The following is a 15833-nucleotide window of genomic DNA, read 5'->3' as shown; positions in this document are numbered from 1 at the left end:
TTTATTTACATCCCCTTTCCTACCTAGAACTCTAAAAGAACACTAACCCTTCGAGAGCCCTAAAGTATTTTATTTGCATGGTACTAAATAAAAATGAAATAGAAAATGTACAGTGGGCCTATTTCCAAACCCATGACCAGCTGGCCACAAATGACATAACCCTTGCCCTAACCAAACCCTTTCTATAATAGTGACTTTAGCTTTACCCTAACATCAACTCTGCCACTTACCCTAATGCTTTCTTTAACCTAACTACTAGGTTTGTCATAACTCCTATACCACATCAACATCACCAGCCCTCTCCAACCTCCCTAATACTTTCTTTAACACTTAGCCAAACCATTACTCTATTAGCCTTACTGTAGCCCCTACCCTAACACTTACTGTGACACTTAATCTACCCTAATGACTAACCAACCCCCAATATCTTTACTCCAAACCCTCTCCTTAACCTAACCCCTATCCTAACAATAACCCAGGTTATCACAAGCCCACTAAACCCAACTTAAACCTAGCAATTGCCCTAGCATCACTATATTTGTGTTTACTTTTCCGCTGCACTAATTTACTACATTTTGCTTGGCACATTTTTCACTGCAAAGTTTAACCACAACTTTTTTATGGACTACATCGTTGTTGGCTACATTTTCATTGGATACCCATTTTCGTGATATTTCTTTTTTTTCTTCACACACTTATCTTCATCAACAGATATTATTGATGCCTGGACTGACTGTCCTATAAATGGCCCTCGTAATTTGCATAAGGGTAAACACTGTGCTATCTTTGGTGACACTTTGCTTGGAATAAACATTATGGGAATGCCAGAAACGTGGGTAGTATTGGAGCAGATATAACAAGAATCGGCAGACCTTTCCCTCCCCATTCTTCTCATATGTCTATAATACATATTATCTGTGGCAAAGCCATGCGCATTCACAGTACTATCCAGACCCACCCCTCCAACTTCCATTAAATCATGGACAATATCCCTTTTGGCTGGGCATTAACATTTCATAAAGCCCTACAACACTAGACACATCAACATTTACATTTATATGACTTGTTGCTCCTAAAAAAGGAGAGAAGAAAAAAGACAGACAACAAACACACATACATCCTAGCACTCATGTTTTTCCACTATTTCTGCAATATTCACGAACGAGTCACTGTCGTTCGCACTGAAGCCCTCATTGGAATGAGCTTTGACTTCCATGGCATACCTAACTTAAGTATTTATCGACTGATCTCCCTCAGTGTTTTGTTCTCATGTGTGTGTGTGAGTGCTGGTATCCTTCCGGACGTCGGACAGGTGTATCCAGCATCTGTTACCCTCCACCTTCACAACACTTGGAGTTGCATAGACAGCCTAGTAGTGACCATGGAAGCATTGGTCACCCCAACTTCGGATGACAGTGAGTCCCCAAGGAAGAGTTGCAGCCATTGTAGAACTTTAGCCTCTTCACTGATGCCTCCTGCTGTAGCCTGCTGTGGATGATAAGAAACAACCTGCCAAGATATACGTCTGACAGCACAAGTGAAGCCCCTAAATTAGGCCCTAAACCCCTCTCCTAGAATTTCTGAGGACTTCTGAGCATCTGATACTGTGTTTGCAGGTAAATGTGGTGTATGTATTTTCCTTCCTGTGACTATCTCATGGGGAGTAAAGTGATGCTCCTTCCTCTGACTGGTTTCTGAGGAAAACCCAATTCTTCTTCAAATCAAAACACAAATTAGCTAGACAGTTCTTTAATAGGTCATTCACATGCTCCACTATACTGTTGGTGTGTGTGTGGTACACCAAACAGAACTAGTGTCTTATGCCCAATTTAGAAGCAATTTCTTCTAAAAGCACATTAAAAAAGTGGGTCCCATTATCAGATTTCAGGACCTTACATATTCCCCACCAATATCAGCAGCTAAATACTTGGTACTAGAGGGTTTAGTACCAAGTATTTAGCTGCTGATATTGCACAAGAGTGAACACAGGGTCCAACCTCAAGACATTGGGAAAATGTTTAAAGTACAACAAGATAACGAAAATTACTACACCTGTTTATCATGCCCACGTAGTCAAAATGAAGTTCTCTAAAAGGCCCCATGGGTTGGGAAAAAGCCTGCTTCAAGGTTCAAAATGTGTTTCCAGTGTTGAACTGTTGACATGTCACACAATTAGCTATGAATGTGCTTACTTGATCCTGTAAGTTTGGGATGAACCTGTCTTCCTTGATGTCTGCCGCTATTTGTCATTGAGAAGTGTGAAGCTGAAAATGCAGCTGCTCCAGTGCCATGGGAAGTATCTCTAGGGGTGTTAAAATTGCCAGTGCTTTCGGAATGACTGAAAACGTACCTTATGAATATGAGTACGCCTACCGTCGGAAGATGCTCTATTTCCCTGATGGTTAGGGTGGATATTTGTGGAAACAGGAGATGTAACATGTCTCGGAGTTTGGCACCAGACTCCGGAGTGGTTTGAATCCCGGATCCCTTTTCTTTTCCTGACACAGATAGATATCTGTGTTACTTTGTAAACTGTACAGTATTAAAAGATCTGTGAATCTTTTCAGCCCGTGATTGGTGTATTTCCTTGGTGGTACTCAGCCTCGATATTTCCTTGATCTTACAGATGGCACCGAATAGGGACCCTCAAGATTGATGCCATCTCGTTGAAGAGTTGACGCGGCTATTGGACCGGGATCGGACGGTGACAAAGGGGGCCCCTTCTTGGGTGAGACGCGACACCTCAACAGTACTGCACAACCCGATCCCTGATCGGTGAGTTTGCGGTCTAAGATGGCATCTTGACGAGGGTCCATATATCGAGGCGGGCAGTTTTGCTGAAATCACCAACCACGAGGGTCCTTTGTTGTCCTTTGTAATCTGATCGGACCTCCCTTAGTCCTTTGAATCAGGTGAGTCGTACCCCGATCCCTAAGTATCCTCATATTTGGTTGTAGTATTGTTCTCGCAAGCGCAATCATTGCAAGGTAACACCAGTGATCTTATATGCCTGGGAAATTGTCTGCCTGTTTCAGGGCGTTATTCTGCAGAGACAGACAGTCTTTGGAATTTGGCCGTCCGGCACCACAGGATGGGTCGCCGGCATGTACTATGTACTGTAAGTACAGCATTGGTAGTATAGTATTCAATGATATTTGGCACAGACAAACTAGACATGCTTCCGAAGTTCAGTGGCCAATCAATGGTAGCTTTGAGATTTCCCGTATAGAGTATTTAGAATCTATATTGGTAAAGAAAAAAGCTAGAACTGCAGCATTTGATGTAATACACATTTGGAAAAAGAGAAGCTATGCAGCAGGTTAAAAGTAAAGAGAAACATGCGCCTCGACATATGTCAAACGCCGAAAAGGGATTATTGTATGATCAGCAAGAACAGTTAGAGTCAGCTAGAAACATGGATAGGGCTTTTCAACTTGGTATACAGAAAATATTTCCTTCTAAAGACTTTCATGCATTAGATGAATTGATTGATAAACTTTTAAATGAATGTAGGCCTGGTGCCACTGCAAAACCTCATTATGTACCTATTCCTGTTGTCTTACCTCTTCCTGCAGTTGTTCCTCCTCCCGTAGTAAGCTCCTCTTATTACTCCTCCTATTTCTCCTCCTATTGCTCCTCCGCCACCAGCTATTGCTCCGTTTCCTGTTGTTGTTCCTCCGTCTGTACCTTCACCTTTACCGACTGTTGCGGTTCCAATAAATCCATCTTTGGCACCAGTGATAGTGTCTCCACTGCCCATTGTACAGGATTTATCTGCACTTTCTTTTCCAACCGGTTCTGCTCCGCTTGTAGTTGATAAGGGAGTGGGTGCTGAATCAAAAATTATAACTCGTAATACAGTTTCTAAAGAGAGAAAGAGAGACTTGAATGCATGGGCTAGACAATGTATGGAGAAAGGTGAACGATCCGATGTCTTAGTTACACTCTCTAATCTAGAAAGCCTTCCCGAGCAAAATGTCTTTATTGAAGGGATGGGAATAGATTTGTCTGTAATGTGGAATAGACTGAAGGACACAGATATTCCACAAGGGTTGAGGGATCTGAATGTTTTAGCATATTCAAGAGATACTGCGGAAGAAAGTATCTGAGCACGTCAAGAGGGTTTTTGAGTTTAGAAGGGAGTTAGAAAGGTTGCAGAATGATGAAATAGATGGTGATAGTTTGAATGCTTTTCATGTACAGAAACGATTCCTTCATCTTTGTGAGTCGATGAGTGAAGAAACGCAAATTTGCACAAGAGATGCACTTAGATGGATTTCAGACATGTCGATATCTCCCGTGGAAGTATATGACACGTATAGTCAGTATACTCCAGAAATGTGGAGGAAAGTAATACAGGTAATGGTAGAATACCTACAGAATGAATGTGTAAAAAGAAATATTTGTTTTCCCGCAGAATTATTGAATATCTATAAGAGAGCTTTTTTGTCTGATTCTTCTTCCACCAGTCTAGCACTCGATTTAGCTCTGTTACTTAGTAAGCGTTTGGGGTTGACTGTTTCTCTGTTGCCTTTGAGAGAGGTTACTCTGACATTTGTCCCTAAAGTTGAGGTCCCGGCTAATGCCGCAACGGGTGTAGCCGCCTATGATATTGATGCACATTATGTATGACAGTTTGTTCACATCCGTTCTCAAGACAGGAGGTGAATACTATTAGACAATCCATCCCAGATATTAGGAAAAACCCGACAGGGTTCTATAAAGAGATAGAATCTGTCTTAGAATCGTCAGTATTCACTTTGGGTGATATAGATTTGCTATTTCCTGTGCTCCTACCTGCTGATTTATGGAAACAGATTAGAACTGTAGATGATACAGCAGGGTTGGGTGACACATGGGATAGTATGGTTAGGCAAGACAGAGAAAGGAAAGCTTGTGAAAGACCGCGCCACAGGTGATACTGACTTTGCCTGATAGACTAGTGACAACATTGAAAACCTTAATTCCTGAGAGAAGGATTGTTTGGGACAAACTTACTGCTTGTACCCAAGGAAAATCTGAAGGTGCTACCGAATTCTTTAATAGGTTTGAACAAGTATTCTCAGATTTCAGCCGACAAGACTTAAGCACTGAGTTCGGAAAATGATTATTTGTGGACAAATTTGTGCGTGGATTGTTGCCTGACATCCAGTCACAAATTATGACTTCTGAGAGTGCTTGGCAAGCTAAATCGCCATCTGAAGTATTGCACATGGCTCAGTATTACGAGAACAGAGTCAATAATGAGAAAGAAAGGATTGAAAAGAAATAAGGAGATCTGAAAACAAAGGTATTGTTGCAACAGATAGTTAGAGGACCTAGAGGGGATAGCAAACAGTTTTGAGGTCAGTTTAGTCCACAAGGTAATGTGCCGTTGGGTCCTGTACATTTGAACCAATGTGCTTATTGCAGACAAGAGTGTAATTGGCGAGCACAATGCCCGATCCTCCAGCAGAGGTCGAATCACCCATATGGTGTCATGGGTACATGATCCAGAGGCCGCCCTGGGGCAGAGGGTCCTGGTAGAAGTCAGTTTTCTCAAAATGTTCAGTCTTTTTCACAAGACAATCAGCAACCGAGTATGGATAGCAGAAATATTTTCAATAATCCTTCTACTGCCTATCTTTCTGAAGATCTTCCCTTTTTACGATATATTGTTCCGTTAGGACAGCCCGAAGTAGGTTCTGGAACTAACGCCTATTCCCATTAATCAGAAAGTTCCCTACGTTGAGATGATGTTGGGGAATAGGAAGCATCTATGTTTGATAGACACAGGAGCACAGAAGTTTTCCATTGACCATTCACGGGTTCCAGACATTCCACTGTCAGGGCAGACTAATGTTTCTGTAGGGTTTTCTGATATGCCAGTGGTTAGTCCGGTTTCTTCGCTGGTACCGATTTCACTGGGTCCATTTATGGATCACTGTCTGTTTCTTTTGACAACGAATTGTGGAGAGAATTTGTTGGGGTTGAATCTGTTGAAGGAATTAAATGCTGTAATTCATTGTTCTTCAGATGGAGTGCGTTTGACGATTTCACCACAGCAATTTTATGCCTCACAGTTTCTGACTAGTCCTTTGCCGCCAGAATTTAGTGAAGTTCCAGAGTGTTTATGGGCGATTGATGACAACGATGTTGGTGTTTTACAAATTGAGCCTGTAAAAATCGTTTTGAAACAAGCAGTTAAATTGCCACGAATTCCACAATATAAGATTTCAGTTGATGGTGAGCAAGCTTTGAAGTGTATAGTTTCTGATTTTGTACATCGTGGGGTAATTGAAGAAATTGCAGGACGTTTGTGCAATAGTCAGATTTTATCTGTGTATAAGAAAGGGGATAATGCAATTCCTTTCCGTTTCATTATCGATTTACGTGTTATCAATAAGATCGTTGCTCCACAATTTCCAATTGTGCCTGATGTAACGACGATACTAACGATGATTCCAGCTTCTGCTGCTCATTTTAGTGTTGTGGATCTTATGAATACCTTCTTTAGCATTCCTATACATGAGGATAGTAGATATTTGTTTGCGTTCCCCCTAAATGCTTGTTTACATGTACCCGTGCGCCACAAGGGTACACGGAAAGTCTGAGCATTTAAGGTAGGGCTTTGAAAGAGCAGATCGATACACTTGAGTTGCCTACTACTTGTACATTGCTACAGTATTTTGATGATCTTCTTTTGGCTGCAGATTCGGAAAGTGCCTGTAAGGAAGGCACTGTGTTATTGCTTATTCATATAGCAAAACATGGACATAAAGCTTCACTGAAAAAGTTTCAATATTGTCGACAGGAGGTCCTGTCAAAGGAGCGAAGAAGATTGACACCTGAACGAATTAAAATTATTTCTGGCATATCTGTCCCAAATACACAGAAGGAAGTCAGAGCCTTGATAGGAATGGTTTCTTACTGTGGACAGTGGATCCCTAATTTTTCACTAGTGATCAAACCAATGTAGGAATTGACAAAGAAGGTCATTTCTTTGCCACTACTGTGGAACTTGAAACACCGGAAAGCTTTTGATCTGCTCAAGATTGCACTGTGTTCCGCACCAGTTTAGGGCACACCAAATTATGAAAAGGCCTTTGAGTTGTATGTGCATGAACGTGATGGATGCGCATTGGCTGTGTGTTAACACAGGAACATGAGGGGGGAGAATAGGCTGTGTGGTTACTTTTCCTCCACCCTTGATCCTGTTGCATGCGCTTTGCTGAGATGTCTGAGAGCTGTCGCTGCTGCTGTGTCTGTAAAACAGAGCTCGGGTATGGTCCTAGGCCTTGCTTTAACCTTGTTGGTACCTCACTCTGTAGACGTTTTATTAAACAGAACGCAAGCGCAACATCTTACTTCTGCACGATTAACGAGATATGAATTAATCTTGTTTGCACCGCATATCCAAATTAAAAGATGTTGTGTATTGAATCCTGCTGAATTGTTACGTCTTCGGCAAGATATTGCTTGCAGTGACGAAATGTCACACGACTGTCTTTATACCACAAAACAAGAAACTAAAGGTAGAATTGATTTGAAAGATACACCTTTGAACGATCCATAAGGGGAGATATTTTGTGATGGCTCCTGCTTCAAACTTTCGGATGGTACATCCACTGCTGCTTATGCCATCACTACACTAAGCACGATTGTGGAAACCAAGAGAATTTCGCATAACCCTGGGCAGGCCGCAGAGATTATTGCACTGACTCGAGCTTGTGAACTTTCCAAAGGGCTTAGAGTGAAAATATTTACTGACAGCCAGTATGCTTTTGGGGTGGTTCACAACTTCAGTAGACTATGGGCAGAACAAGGTTTCTTGACCTCACATGGAACGAAAATCCAATATGGCACCTTCACAGTTCAGGTACTCTCAGCGCTTGCACTTCCCACTCAGCTAGCAATTATGAAGTGCGAGGCATATCAGAAAATCATAGATGATGTAGGAAAGAGGAACACTTTTGCTGACCAGATAGCCAAACAGACTGCTACTGATCTCTATTCAGATATGTATATTACAAGGGAATCACAAACATTTGTACTATAGATGAAGGGATTGATTCCATAAGAACTATTCAAGCAGATGCCACTCTAGAAGAAACCAAGCAGTGGGCTGAGGGCTTGGCAAGGTTGGATGAAGATGGGTGTTGGGTGGATAACGCAGAGGGAAAATGGATGTTGCCAGATGCGTACGTTACTATGATGATTTCAATTGCCCATGGTCCCACTCCTATATGTGTTAGGAAGATTTCCTAATGTTAGAATCTGTCTGGGTAAATGTTAACTTCCCAAAAACTGTTGAGCGTTTTGTTCAAAACTGTATGGTCTGCCTACAGCATAATGTGTGGAAAGGTACATCGACACCAAGAGGTAGTTTTGGTCCACCTTCTGTCCCTTTTGAGGTAATTCACTTTGATTTCATTGAAATGGAGCGCTGTAACAATCTTAAATACATTTTGGTCGTTATTTGTGCTTTTAGTAAATGGGTTGAAGCCTTTCCTTTGAAAGCTGCCACAGCAATGACAACGGCTAAAACCATGCTCAAGGAATATTTTCCTAGGTTTGGTTTGCCGAGGGTCATCTGATCGGATAATGGTCCACACTTAATCGCAGCTGTTATTCTGCAAGTATGCGCGGGAAAACAGATCCATAAACGGTTCTATTCAGCTAGACATGCTCAAAGTGCTGGACTCGTAGAACGTCATAATGGTATTCTGAAAAATAAACTCGCTAAGGTGTGTGCCGGCACCAATTTGAAATGGCCGGGCGCCTTACCGCTAGTGCTTCTCTCCATGCGCACAACCCCACAGACTAGGACTGGGCTCTCCTCTTTTGAGGTTGTAATGGGGAGGCCAGCTAACATTTGGAATCTTCCCAAGCCAAGAGCCTTGAGGGATGTACTTGTATTTGATATATCAACAGGTGCGAGAAGCCCTCCTACTTAAATACGAGGGGCCAGGTCACAGAATTCGACCCGGCGACTGGGTGCTCACAAAGTCATTTGAGAGAGCATCCAGTCTTGCACCGTGCTGGAGAGGACCTTTCCAGGTCCTGTTGGCCACACAGACTGCTGTATGAGTAGCGGGGAAACCTCTCTGGATCCACGCTACGCACGTCAAGAGGATACCTTTCCCTTTGCAACACGACAAAGAAGATAAAAAGAAACCTACTTGCTCTGTTCCCAATGATCAATCAGTCTTGTACAGCATCAAGGGTGTTTTGGAGTCACTTCCTGAGCCCGCGGGGCATGGGGTGACTGCTGCTTTGTCTCTGAACTCTTCTTCGGATCCTTCTGCACCCTTGCACGATTCTGTTTTTAGTTCACCACTTCCATCAGGAAGCAACGACACACTGTTCGCAGATCACACAGTACCAGGAGTCACAAGGTACAATCTGCATCCACGGCACTAGTCTCACTGCACAAATACGACTGTGCCCACAGGGGAATGATCATAGAGCTTGTCCTTTGCCACCTTTTTGCACTGAAGATGAAGTAGGTGGCTGGGGACTGGGAAAGACTATCTACCATCAGGATACCACGTGATCAGGAGATCACCAGCAAACGGACTACAGAGTTTTTCGCAGGAACTTTTTCGGAAAAGGAGCTTCAAGGAACAATGCCTGGCGTTGTCCCTACTTGTGCGGAACAATCAATCAATCAGGTGGCCAACAATGACATTGGACGATCAAATACATGGTCTTTAAAGACGTATTTTCTTCTTGTAATTTCGTTAACCAGTCTTACAGTATTGATTGCTTTCGGGTTCTGGTATATAGAAGAAGTGCGCCCATTTGAAACATTTTTGCCTACTGTAAGTGTTCCTATTACGTCTACACCTTTTGTGCATCTGCACACTCTATCTCCTAGGGACTCCCAACATAGACAGAGCTATCATAACAATACACTACTGTTAATAACGAATGCAACTCAAGCAATTCTGAATAGAACAAACTGTTGGATCTGTTCGCACTTGCCACAGCATGGGGAAAAAGGGTTGAGCTGGTATATTCATCCCTTGCCTTTAACTACTGCATGTTATGATTCTCTAAGGGCACTATTCTTTGGTCGTTGGAACGATAGCATCTCAGGGAAATTTGACGGGACTAACTTGAACGAGTTTGAAAGACGGGTCCTGACGCCTCTGGGATGCTCACTTTTTGCAAATAGAAGCAAGCTTAATGTTGCTTCTATTAGGCCTTCTGATAGACCTCAACCTTTCCAATCACTGATGTCTTTCAAGATGGCTCCTGTAGGCACCCGGGATGCCACGCTACCTTCCTACACTATCAACCATAGCCCCAACTCTGTCTCCTTCTGCATACAAAGGAATGGTTCTCAGTCAATGGGTAATTTCGGGGGTTGTACCAGTGTTGCGAACTTGACCAGTGAGGACAGACCTTTGTATGTAGGTGAGCCTGTCTACTTTGTTTGCGGTAATGAAGCTTATCCATGGCTGCCTAGCGATTGGCAGGGAACTTGTTATTTGGGAATCCTGTTACCAGTGGTATATGTAGCTAGTACCACTGAAATCTCTAGGGCTCGTCCAAGGCAGGATGAGAATGGTGATACTCCTTCACAAGTCTGGGGTGATGTAGCAAAATCCTTTGTACCATTTTGGGGACAGATCATGAATTCCGATGATTTTAGGAGTCTGGCAAGAGTACTGGAGAGAACCATCAACCGGACCACTGACATACTCTATAACAGGACTCTGGAACAAAATGCAATTAGATGGTGTCTGGTTAAAGGTTTGAATCCAAAAGGATCGAATGCCATAGGGTCCAGTCAATTTGACCTAAAACAAAAGGGTTGAATTTATTTTTTTTTAATATTTTTTTCGGGGGGGTTCCGTTTTGGAAAAAAAGTGTTTTTTTACCACAAAAAAATGGGTTTGGAGGGGGACCCCCCAAAAAATAAAAAAATAAAAATAAAATTCAACCCTTTGCTTTTCGGTCCTTTTGATTCGACCCTTTGGTCATTCGATCCTTTACATACGAAACTTTGACCTAGAACCCAATTAGATTAGTGGCTCTACAGAACCGGATGGTATTAGACATCATCCTGGCCGAGCATGGTGGAGTATGCAAATTAGTGGGGTCCGCTTGCTGTGTTTTCGTACCTGATTCCTCCCCAATCATATTTAGGGTAATACAAAATCTGCACGTCTTAAGCTCAGAAGTGCATGTTCCCAAGGGAAACTGGAATCTTAGTACTTGGTTCTGGGACTTCTTACGGTCTTGGGGATGGAAGCTTCTCTCAGTCTTAATGATAATCCTTGGCGTTCTGTTGTTCTGTTGTTGTTGTATACAATGTCTTCCTGCCATATTTTCAATGTTAGAGGGATGTTGTGCACAAACTGTGGGAACGTTGGGAACAAAGGTACACACACCTGGAAAAATGACAAATGTATTCGTGATGAATGATATTACTGTCACAGATCTAATGGTGATTGATATAGCTGATAAATGTGATTCAGGTTGAACGGACATTGAAACTTGGAGTTACGAGTAAAGCGACTATTTTTTAGTTAAGCTCTTGGCTCAGGCCAAAAGGAAGGTTTGTTAAACGGTAATTATATAATGCCTCCTTTATATTTATATTGGCCTAAGCCTAGTCGCTCCACGAGGAAAACCACGTTGAAAAGTTCCGATTTTGGGTTAACTTCGGCACCATTTTAAGATTCATCCGCCATTTTTGATTTCTACTCGTGCGTCCTCTGTTCTAAAATGGTGGACTATGTTTTCAACTTGCAACCAAGCTTCCCAACATTTGAGTTCTGTTAATGTTTAGACTGTCCAAGAGCCAACTGTTTAGACTAGGCAATAAGGCCTTGCACTGCATATGAACTGTTGTTTAAGTGTTGTCTGCGCTCACAAGACTTATCCTTGAATACACATTGGGGACAATGTACAGCAAACCACGAGCGTGGACACAGGCCGAACGCAATTGTAAAGGGATATTAAATGATGCTTGCTGCAGGATTTGAGAACATACATCATCATTGTACCTCCGCGGAAATACAAACCTATGTAATCCTTTGTATAATATTGTATGATCTGTATGTGAACTAGGCACAAACTCTAGACCACAAATTATTAACGTGAAGAGAGGCTGGACAATATTACTTGGAATTGTATAAAAGCACAAATGTTTAGACGTCCAGCACTTTCTCACCTCTCTCTGTTGAGCTGGTGCACATTGGGGGTGATGAGAGCCAGATAGCTATCTGTGTTACTTTGTAAACTGTACAGTATTAAAAGATCTGTGAATCTTTTCAGCCTGTGATTGGTGTATTTCCTGTGTGGTACTCAGCCTCGATGATTCCTTGTTCTTACAAGGGGTCACAACATGTACTACTTAGTCCCACTGACCTTCCTGTCTGTTGTGGATCAAAGTGTCTCTCTAATTAATTGAGCTCTCTGTGGCTCCTGATCAAAGTGCATGTCTCCCTTGATGTTTGTGCTGAGAACAGACTTTCTATCGCCATCAATTCACATACTTCTTCCATCTGAAAGGGGGCCCCCATCCAGGGGTTGCCTACTGCAAACAGTTGTCCCAGGCATGCCATTCACTGCCCTTCATACAGACGGGTGGGAGCTAGCTTCAACTTGACACATTGCATATCAAGTGGTGTTAGGGTTTCCTGTCCCATTTTGTCAGTTCTGTGGTCAGGCCTATCACAGGCCTGTTTCAATTAATTCTCATTGGTATGTGCTGCCACCAGCAGAATTTAGACAAGAGAGGGTGCATCCATGGAGCCTTTGATATTTTAATTAGGCTGGTCATGCCCAGAGGAAGCAGTTGCCTACCCCCTTCAGAGATGCTTTGATGTACCTATGGCTGTCACATCACACTCCAGCTAAATGTGACAGCGAGGATTGTGCCTGTAGGCTGTGTACTCCAAAAGTACACATGACTATGTATTTGTTGTGTGGTGAGCAGAGGAAAATGTGTGCAGATTATCCCGCCCCCCACATTTTCTGAGGTTGATCTCCCATCATTCATTTTAATTGCAATGCTTAAAAAAAGCCCGGGCAAACACACACTCCCCATGCAGATGGTCAAATTCCTCACATTGAGGTCATAACCAGAGTGCTTTGCGAAAGGAAAGGTAAAGGAGTGAAAACTTGTGATACTAACTCCCACCCATCTTCCTGTCTGTTGTTGATGAAAGAGTCTCTCTGGTTAATGGATCTCTCTATGGTTCCTGATTAAAGCGGCAGGCCTCCCTTGAAGCTGCGCCAACGCAAAGGTTTTGGGTTCTCCCCTTGCATGGCCATTAACCACCTAAGAGGCCAGTGGTCTGTTTGGATAGTAATGTGCAACCCAAAGATGCAGGGCTTCAGCTTCTTCACTTCCCACACAACTGTGTAAGCTTCTATTTCAATTATGGCCTTGTTCCTTTCCCTTTTAGTCAATCGCCTGCTAATGGTAGACTGGTTGATCTACCCTTTGGGATTTCAGCTGCACTAACACTCCTCCAATCCAAAAATCACAGGCGTCTGTCTGGAAAATGAATTCCTGACCATAACCTGGCACTTTCAGAACTAAGGCCCTGCACAATCCATCCATCAAATCCTGAAATGGGGTTTGACAGGTGGGGATCCAAGTTAACTTCTTTGGCCTTTTTTTGGAGGTTACATCCTTCAGGGGCATGGCAATGGACCCATACCACTTAATGAATGACCTGTATTACACGGTGAGACCTAGAAAGGCTTTCACCTGTGTGTGTGTGATGGGGATCTCCCAATCCTTCACAACCTGTACTTTAGCTTTCAGAGGTTGTTTCTTACCTCCACAGACCAGGTGGACTGGGTAAGTCACTCTTCCCCGCGCTATCTGACACTTCCTGGCCTTCAAAGTCAGACCTGCATTTTACTGCGCCTGAAGCACTTGTTTCAGGTTGGATAAGTAATCCCCCCAGGTGTGGCTGAACATAGCATTGTAGTGTAAATAGGCGGCACTGACATTTTCTTCAGTTGTAAGTGCTGAACTCTCTATTGCTCGATCTGTCAATCCAACCCGCCAGTAGCCTGCATTGAGGTCAAAGGTATTTATGAACTTGTCAGGGCTGTGACTGTCAATTAGCTCTTCTGTCGGAGGAATGGGGTGAGCATCTGTCTTAGTGACAGAATTAAGGCCCCTGTAGTCCACACAAAAGCAGACTTGCATCTTCCCACCACTTGTCTTTTTAGGAACCAGTATCCCTGGGCTAGCCCAGGGGCTGTGGGATGGCCCATCACTCACAGGAGGGCATTCAGTAAATCCTGCTCTTCATGGCTGTACCAATCTGCATGACATGGAGTCAGCGAAAACAAACTGACAAACAGTTCTAATAAGAGGAAACATTCTGTCCGTTGCTGTTCTGACAGTTCAGTTGCAAGGTTGACACATTCAACTTACCCATCTGTGGCTTCAGTGTTTAGGAGATCTGGGAGGGGATCGCTCTCCTCCTCATTATCTCTATCTGTCAATAATGCCATGATCAAATCATCCTGGCAATATAGGGATTTTATCTAGTTGATGTAAAAGACCCACCACATCTTTTTGGGTCCTTTCACACCAATTAGATAACTTACATCACTGACTTTTTCCAGCACACAGTAAGTCCCAGTCATTTTGTCCTGAAGGGTACTGGGTTTGGCAGGTTTCCTAAACCAAACTAACTGGCCTGGAGAAGAAACTGTCAGAGGGGCCTTCTGGTCGTGTCAGTGCTTCATCAGCTTCTGACTGGCCTTTAGTTCTTTGTTGACTGTACCATGTATTTTGTCATTCTGGACCACATATCAAGTACATATTCTACCACATCTTATGTGGGGGATGAGGGTTTGCCCTCCCAACCCTCTCTCACTAGACTGAGGGGACCTTTTACAGGGTGTCCAAACAACAGCTCCAAGGGGTTAAACCCTTCTCTGTTCGGTGGCACCTCCCTGTAGGCGAACAGAAGACATGGCAAGAGAATATTCCATTTTCTCCTCAGGTGCTCTTCCAAGCCACATATCATGCCTTTCATGGTCTTGTTGAACTGCCCAACAAGCCAGTTCGTTTGTGAATGGAAAGATGTGGAGAACCGGTAGGTGACTCCACAATCTTTCCTTAAAGCCTTTCTATACGCTTATATGTAGTTGTTCCCCTGTCAGAAAGAACTTCCTTGGGGAAACCAACATGGGGGTATATCCCAATCTGAGCATTTGCAACCACTGAGGCTGTGATGCTCCCCAATGGGAAAGCCCCAGGGTACCTAGTTGAATCATCTACAACCACCATGATGTATCTGTTTCGTGAGCTGGTTTGGGGATCCAAAGGAGCAAAAATGTCCAGGCCTATTCTCTCGATTGCCCACCCAACCATGGGTAGTGGATTTAAGGCAGCCTTTGTGTCACCACCTGGCTTGCCAGAAGACTGACAAGTCGGCAGGTCCAGACAAATTGCTTGACTTTTACACCAGACTGGGGCCAGTAAAAATGTGCAGACAACCTTTCTGATGTCTTAGTCACTCCCAAGTGACCTACTAAAGGAATCTGGTGACCCAAATCCAAAAGGAACTTTCGGTGGCATTGAGAAATCACCAACCTTCTGATGCCCTCACTGTCAGAGTCCTTTGGCTCACTTTCCCAAGTCCATCCTCCTAGTACACTTTGAACAGTTCAGGGTCTTTGCCCTTATCCTGCTTGTCTGCCTACTTCTGCAGAACCTGCCAGCTAACCTGGTCCTCCACTTCAGCAAACTGTGCTGTGCCAGTCAACTCTGAAGTCACTGAGACCCTGCTACCAAAGAAGGGTCCTCAGTGGCCACTGACCCCTCTGCCACAGGAGTAGCTGACTCAGCAGTCTCTTGAACT

Source organism: Ambystoma mexicanum, chromosome 3p, assembly GCF_040938575.1.
Source record: "Ambystoma mexicanum isolate Mex_15411 chromosome 3p, UKY_AmexF1_1, whole genome shotgun sequence".
Lineage (NCBI taxonomy): Eukaryota > Metazoa > Chordata > Amphibia > Caudata > Ambystomatidae > Ambystoma > Ambystoma mexicanum.
This window is presented reverse-complemented; position numbering follows the sequence as displayed.